The sequence below is a fragment of the Papaver somniferum genome, chromosome 5 (assembly GCF_003573695.1).
Source record: "Papaver somniferum cultivar HN1 chromosome 5, ASM357369v1, whole genome shotgun sequence".
NCBI lineage: Eukaryota > Viridiplantae > Streptophyta > Magnoliopsida > Ranunculales > Papaveraceae > Papaver > Papaver somniferum.
The window spans coordinates 206,985,980-206,993,223 of NC_039362.1; positions in this window are offsets into that span (position 1 = coordinate 206,985,980).

Consider the following 7,244-nt stretch of genomic DNA (forward strand, 5'->3'; position numbering starts at 1 on the left):
TTGCATTATGTCATAGTTCTGTGGAGTCTCCATGTACTTTCTATTTAATACAGGTTCTTGGTGTTTGGATGATGTTAATGTTTTGTCGGTATATTGATTTGGAAACTTAATCTAAATTCCCTTTGTAGTAATCCAAGATGGAATTATATACAACACTATAAAGGATTCGGGCCTTTGTATTGTTTGTCAACATCCCTATCACGTATTTAGGAATCACGTTTATATGGGAGGAGAACCTTAAAGCTTTGGTCTTTAGTATTTGATACAAATCTGACATCCAAGGTGATATTGTGCTGGATTGATTATGTATTATTATTTAGCCGTTGTATATAACTTAGGGGAAAGCTTATATGAAGCAATATTCATCTCTATGATAAGCTATGGCAATTTCTTGTATAGTATGAAATTATTCTTAACTCCATGGTTGAAGAAAGTGTGATGGCTTGGGTTTGCTTTGAATTCTGACATGGATTTGGTTGTGCACTTGAACCATTATCCGTACTTGCTATGTATGCTAAAAAAAAACATCTCTGAACTGTGGTTGTATAATTTTTAGCCTTATATCTTGAAGTGGCAGTTACCAGACTTGTGGATGAATGCTTACATGTTATAGGTGTCGATATGGATGGTTAATTAGTGTTTATGATTCATGCTAGCTGTTGGTAACGCGAGGTATGAAATCTGTAGCTTCTAGCTTAGATGCACAATAGACGATACTTGAAAATTATTGGCACTTTTAGTTAAGCAGCTATTGCTTGTTTAGGAGCTGGTTGTATGAGTTCGGTCGACATAAGAATATTGTATGTCAGGTACCATTCCATGGGTATATATGCTGATATGTATATATCCACCTTCATTCCTACAAGTATAATATTGTATGCTCATTTATACATATCCATCCGATAGTTTCAATTATTATACCATATGATGTTTTTGAGTTATTTTTAACGTGAATTTAGGTTGAGCATCTAAGTTACTTCTACGAGTAGAGATAGTTACTGTTAAGGTAACCAGCTCATACTATCTAAGAGATGGTTGCTGCAACAACAAGCAGTTCATACAATCTACAAAAGAAATGATTGCTATTTAAGTGGGATAGTTCAGATCATTTTATAAAAGATAAATACTGCTAGTGAGTGTAGTCCATACCATCTAAACCAGAATGACGAACTACGGTCGTGCTTGATCCCTTCGAGCAACGGAGAGGGTACGTGGGCAGCCGCTATGCGGTTCAGCACAACCATGCAAGGTTGTTCATATCATCTAAAAGTGTTGGTTGCTGCTTGACAGTTCATACCATCTATTCGGAGATGATTGCAACCCTAGCAGTTTATAAAATGTTTTGGTAAGAGGTAGTTGCAGTACTGGCTGTTCATACTACCTAATAATGAGATGATTGTTGCGTCTTCGAGATAATTCATACCATACAGTCTGTGAGACGAGAGATGATTATTACCATTCAAGGTAATTCATATCATCTGCCTCGGCTAGTGAGTTATGCAATGGTTATTATCGTGCGAGGTAACTTATATCATCTGAAAAGGAATGGTTACTGCAAGGCAGTTCATACCATCTACTGGGCCATAATTGGCACCCCCACTATATCAAGATGAACCGTCTGGGACAGTGAGATTGTCAGGCGGCCCACTGGGGCACCCCACCACCTCGGTGGCTACCCGGAAGATCGTTGCGGCAACGATGGCTGGTAACAAGAACTACCCTGACATTAGCACTGGCCATTCCTCACCCGTCTGATGCGGTGTGTGTTGTCAGGCCCACTGGGGCACCCCACCACCTCAGTGGCTACCCGGAAGACCATTGGCACTGGCCGATGGTGGCTGGTATCCAGAACTACTCTGACATTTATTTGATCCTTAATCGAATTGGTCCGAAATTTTGAAGGTCTAGTTTCTTGAGTGGCATATCAGAGAGTCACAGCTGGCTAAGCGGGTCGTAACCGGACCCGTTGGAAGCAAAACTTCTCTGGTCTGCTACAACATAGCCTCTAGATCTTCTAAGGTTGTAGCCTTTCTTATATTTACTTTTAGTTTGAATTCAGTAGCTTTTTTCTGTGATTTTGGTATTTTGATGGTTTCCTTCAATTTTTGGAATGTGTAGGAACATGTAAATACCACATGCAACAGTAAGGAAGACAACTTCAACTCTATCTACAGAATCAAGAACAGATTTCACTTCAAGATGATCAACAATAATGGTTACCAAGACTTCTATGCCGATTCGGACCAATCCAAACTTCTTCAGACCTCATACAACCGATTAAAGAGACCTTTGCTACTTTAAATGAATTTTAGTTTATTTATATTAATTACTTTGCTTTACTCTATCTTTTTTTATTGTTTTTCGCAGTGATGCAAGTATGTTTAGTTTGGTATAAAACAAAACAGACAAATCCTTCTGATGTGGATTTGTCCTTTGGGAACTTTGATTCGGTTGTAAGGTTTATATGTCAAGAATTAAAGGAGGTATGTTAATTTTAATGATTACATTTTGAATCTTGGAAACTCTGTAACGTTCCCAATATCGAATCGGCTATGTTAATGATTTTTGAGGCTTGTCTCTTTTATGATAAAAGAACAAACATTTCCATATAAGTGGGGATGCTTTCAATCAAATCCAAATGAATCAGATCTAAAAAAAAAACATGACGTTAGTAACATGATGAGTGACTCGGCTTTCTAGTTAGATTACTAATTTGTCGTTTGAGTGTTGTTTATTTGTTTATTTATTTCTCGAAGATTTGTGCTTAACATTGCTATTCACATCTCGAAGGTTTGAGTGAATATCCTTACACATGATGCTCACATAGGTTTTTATTTCTATTCACATCGATCATCATTTTATGAGATCTCGATAGAATTCCTTTTATCGAAGCTTGAAGCTGATAGAAACAATTACACAAATTTATATGCTTTATTTGAATACATGGAATGTGATACAAACTTATTTATAGCCTCGGGAAATTAGAAGAAGAACTAACCTTTTTTGGTCTTTTCAATAGGTCTTCTATAATTGTTTTTGGTCAATGTTTATTAATCCTTCATAGAGGCAAAATTAACAAATTCACCTTGATATGTCGGTTGATCACTTCCTTTTGAGGTTTCAATTTTCAGTAATTTTTGTTTCAAATTGACCACTTCTTTTTGAGGTTTCAATTTTCAATAGTTTTTGTTTCAAAGTTGTTAGCATGTTCGTTCTTCTAATATTATACAGTAGGAAGTAATTAATATCATTGGGCCGACCGATCGGAGGGTCCAAAGTGAGGGAGTCTCCTATATGGCCATTTTCTTTTTTTGTAAAATGAAGCCTCACGTAAATAAATGTGTAATTTGATAAAAAGATTGGAAATCTTTCGTGTCCATGATTACTTTTTCACCGGAAAAAATTATCCCTCCCTTTCTAGTTCAATTACCATAACTCTTTATGTATCCTATTTTTTCAGGGATATAACTCGCAAGCAAAGATGATATTTAAAAGTGATATTTTCAGGGGTAGAATATAATGTTGGAATCTTGCAACAATTGAAGAAACGTCAGATGTATCAAACAATAATATAAAGAACAGTATCAAACAACTCTACCACGAACAAATTGATGAGGGCAGAATCACAGGTTCAACAAGCTGTCCTTAACACATTAGTTCGCGGGTATACTCTGAAGTAATGCTAAACCCCAACGTGCGAAGATGTGTCCAGGATAAGACTGCCCGATATAACTTGAGTTAGCACAACACAAGTTACCCACTCTTGAACTCAGCAACAGGGATGGAAGCAAAACGCCGCACAAAATATAAGAAGAAGAAGAAAAGTAGACCTAGAGATAGTCGCTGCTTGTGTGTTTTTTAAAAACAGAATTTCGAGTCATATTTATAGGATGAGATACTTGCAAATCAAGTTAGGTTTTTTTTTTGTTTTCTTCAAAAACAAGTAAAACTCGTAAAAGGAATTTCCCACAAATAAAACTCTTAAAAAAATAATTTTGGAATTAAATTCCTAAAGAAAAATTCTCCAAAAAGTAAATCCGAATAGGAAAGGGACTTGGTGCATGGTATACGCGTATATCGCATGGGTCAAAATATGTATTTTTGCCCACCCGCTCCACCCACGTTTTACAATTCATACATAAGTGTATGATTATATAGTGGAGCTCCTCTTTAGTTTTCCACAATGTGGGACTAAAGGTTCCACTTCATTCACCCAAAAATGAGTGAGTATCCTTAGACCCTTAGGTCATTAGATCAAACCATACCAAGACCATAAAAACTTTTTAATTAAAACTCATTTTCTCCAACAATCCCCCACATGAATGAAATATCGGAAAACGAAAAAATCAGAGTAAGGAAAATACCATTTAGGCAAAGGTGTCCATGAGGTCTTGAACCTTGCTTAGTGAGAAGTTACCGGAACTACTAGCTAAACAGTGAACGCGATGTCTTGAACTGCTAGCGTTTGGTGTAGTTCAAATAATATCCACGCATGATATCCTCCAAGTGTTGCTAAGTTCGTGCCGTTTTGTCCATTTTGGCCCTGGACATATCCTGTTTCTCAGAATGCTCTAAAGAATTGGCTCCATTCTCATAGGAAGCGACCCACTTCCTCATTCAGATAGGTGAGTTCCATCAAGAGTGCTTACTGCTACACCCCACTTCAATCTTAAATTGAAACTATAAAACTCATTAAGACTTAATTAAAAGTCATCCTACACATGCAGTCACACTATCACATCAACACCATAGGGAAGGGACAGATAATAAAATTATCTGATAGTGTTTACCTTTAACTACCACAAATTAGTTGTCTCATTCGAAACCTTGATCTTGGAATCTCCAGTCAGCAAGGTTGAGTATCCTTCATGGCAAGTTTAATTATTTGAGCCTAAGCCCCATCCCCTTCGATGCTTTACTAACTATCTCCTTGGACAAGCCTTTCGTCAAAGGGTCCGCGATATTCTCCTTGGACCTTGTCCAATCTATGGAAATAACGCCTGTTGAGATTAGTAATTTCAAAGAATCATGTCTTCTACGCATATGTATAGACTTTCCATTGTAGAAGCTATTTTTAGCTCTACCTATTGCAGATTTGCTGTCACAATGTATAGATATAGCTGGCACAGGCCTATGCCAGAGAGGAATATCTTCTAAAAAGTTTCTTAGCCATTCGGCCTCCTCTACTGCTTTATCTAACGCAATAAACTCCGACTCCATAGTTGAGCGAGCTATACATGTCTGTTTGGAACTCTTCCAAGATACAGACGCACCTGCTAGAGTGAATACATATCCACTCGTAGACTTAGACTCCTCTGAGTCTGCTATCCAGTTCGCATCACAAAATCCCTCAAGGACGGCCGGATACCCTTCGTAATTCAAACAAAAGGTCATTGTGTACTTCAAGTACTTTAGCACTCTATTAAGTGCATCCCAATGTTTCTGCCCTGGATTACAAGTATACCTGCTTAACCTACTCACAACATAAGCAATGTCTGGTCTCGTACAATTCATCAAATACATCAGACTTCCTATGACTCTTGAGTATTCAAGTTGGTTAACACCTACACCCTTATTCTTCATGAGTTTGCAAGAAGAATCATATGGAGTGCAAATAGGTTTACAGTCAAACTGATTATATTTCTTAAGTATGGATTCAACATAATGAGACTGACTCAGACTATAGCCATTAGAAGTTTTTCTAATCTTCATCCCTAATATGACATCAGCGGGGCCTAAGTCTTTCATGTCAAAGTTCTCATTCAACATTTTCTTAGTGGTATTAATAACATCCATGTTTGTACCTAGTATAAGCATATCATCAACATACAAGCATACAATCACACAGGCATCCTTGACAAGTTTAGTATAAACACACTTATCAGATTCATTAATTCTAAAACCACTAGAAATCATCACATGATCAAATTTCTCATGCCACTGTTTAGGTGCTTGTTTCAATCCATACAAAGATTTCTTCAGTTTACAAACCTTCTTCTCACAACCTTTAACTACAAATCCTTCGGGTTGTTCCATATAAATTTCTTCATCTAATTCACCATTCAAAAACGCTGTCTTTACATCCATTTGATGTATCTGTAGGTTATGGACAGAAGCTATAGCAATTAACATCCTAATGGAGCTAATTCTACTTACTGGTGAATATGTATCAAAGAATTCTATACCTTCTATCTGTTTATAGCCTTTCGCTACCAACCTAGCCTTGTATTTTTCAATAGTTCCATTAATATTACGTTTTCTCTTGAAAATCCATTTACAACCTATGGCCTTAGACCCTGGAGGTAAATCTACAAGTTCAAAAGTACCGTTTTCTCGAATGGAATCCATTTCACTAATTGAAGCTTCTTTCCACCACGGAGCTTCAGGACAAGTCATGGCTTCTTTGTAAGTCTGAGGATCAGACTCGGCTAGGTATGTAATGCAACCAGGATAGGTTTTTCATAGTTTTAACCCTTTTACCTCTTCTAGGTTCTATTTCTGGTTCATCTTCCTCTAAAGGTAATGACTGACTGGATGATGTAAATTCTAGGGGATCATCTAAACATCTCTTTCGAGAATCACGTTTCATAGGAAAAACATTCTCAAAGAACTCAGCATCCCTAGACTCCATGATAGTATTCAACCCTATGTCAGAAATTTCAGAACTCACAACCATAAACCTATGAGCACTAGAATGCTCAGGATACCCTATAAAAACACAATCAACGGTTTTGGGTCCTATCTTATTTGTCTTAGGAGGAGGGATGGCCACCTTTGCCAAGCACCCCCACACTTTGAAGTAATCATAAGATGGTTGTTTACTTTTCCATAACTCATATGGACTTTTATCTGATCCTTTAAAGGGTACTCTGTTCAGGATGTAATTGGCTGAGAGGATAGCCTCCCCCCACAAATTCGAAGGTAATCCTGAACTAATCAACATGGCATTCATCATATCCTTAAGGGTACGGTTCTTTCGTTCAGCTACACCATTAGATTGAGGTGAATAAGGGGCTGTAGTTTCATGTATTATCCCATGTTCTTCACAGAAATCTCCAATAGGAATTAGATACTCACCACCACGGTCAGACCTAAAAGTTTTAATGGTAGCATTCAATTGGTTTTCAACTTCACGTTTATATATCTTAAAGGCTTCTAAGGAATTGTCCTTCCCTCTAAGCAAATAAACCTGACAGTACCTCGTACAATCATCTATAAAAGTGACAAACCATTTCTTACCACCT